This window comes from Trachypithecus francoisi, unplaced genomic scaffold (assembly GCF_009764315.1).
Source record: "Trachypithecus francoisi isolate TF-2019V2 unplaced genomic scaffold, Tfra_2.0 Lachesis_group0, whole genome shotgun sequence".
Classification (NCBI taxonomy): domain Eukaryota; kingdom Metazoa; phylum Chordata; class Mammalia; order Primates; family Cercopithecidae; genus Trachypithecus; species Trachypithecus francoisi.
The window spans coordinates 195,884,310-195,885,417 of NW_022681453.1; the positions used below are offsets into that span (position 1 = coordinate 195,884,310).

Genomic DNA, 1,108 nt, shown 5'->3' on the forward strand with positions numbered 1-1,108 from the left:
ATTACAGGCGTCTGACACCACACTCAGGTAATGTTTGCGTTTAGTAGAGACGGGGTTTCGCCATGTTGGCCAGGCTGGCCTTGAACTCCTGACCTCAAGTGATCCGCCCGCCTCAACCTCTCAAAGTGTTGAGATTACAGGTGTGAGCCACCTCACCCAGCCAGAAGCAGTTTTTTTTGTTTGTTTGTTTAGAAAAGAACAATTCTTTCTCAGGCTTTTGGCAAAGATAAAGTGTAGTCTATATTACCAGCTTAGTATTTGATATGTCCTGTATTCGAGGACAATCTATTAAATGGGTGTCTAGAGCAAGCAAATCGAATAGGTGCTTATTCTGTCCATTCCACTCATTAATCTGGTATTGCAGTATCTGGTGCCTGGAGAAGGAGATGGAGAAGTAGGTGTAGAAGAAAGAGAAGGAAGGAAAGAAGGACAAGAAGAAGAACAAAGCTAAAGGTATTACCCTACCTGATTTCAAAGCTTATAAACTCGCAGGAACCAAGACAGTTTGGTTCAGGTAAAAAAAATAGATGCATAGGCTGGGTACGGCGGCTCACGCCTGTAATGCCAGCACTTTCAGAGGCCGAGGCAGGTAAATCAACTGAGGTCAGGAGTTCAAGACCAGCCTGACCAACGTGGTAAAACCAAAATACAAAACAAAATACAAAAATTAGCCGGGCGTGGTGGCTCGCACCTGTAGTCCCAGCTACTCGCAAGGCTGAGACAGGAGAATCACAGAGTGAGACTCTGTCTCAAAAAAAAAAAAAAAAAAAGTTAGACTTCATCAAAATGAAAAACTTGCTTTTCAAAGGTACTATTTAAAAAATGAAAAGGCAAACCACAGATGGGAAGAAAATATTTGCAAATTATATATCTAATAATGTATATCCAGAATAGATAAAGATCTCTTATAACTCAACAATGAGACAAGCAAAATTTTTAACAAGGGCAAAATATTTGAATAAAGACTTAACAAAAGATGCACAAATGAGCACTAAGCAGGTGGAAGATGTTCAACGCCATGAGTGGTCACAGGGAAGTGCAAGTGAAGGCACAGTGAGATGCTGGTACGTGCTCGTTAAAAGGGCCTAAATTTAAGAGACACACTATA

At 41.0% G+C, this 1,108-nt stretch overlaps 1 non-coding gene across 1 annotated transcript; it reads left to right on the forward strand.

The window, feature by feature from the left end:
• The first annotated feature begins 201 nt into the window (after nt 1–201).
• LOC117084770 lies at nt 202–388 on the forward strand. Its single transcript, XR_004437660.1, has one exon. It is a non-coding gene; the product is annotated as a U2 spliceosomal RNA (small nuclear RNA).
• The last annotated feature ends 720 nt before the right edge of the window (nt 389–1,108 follow it).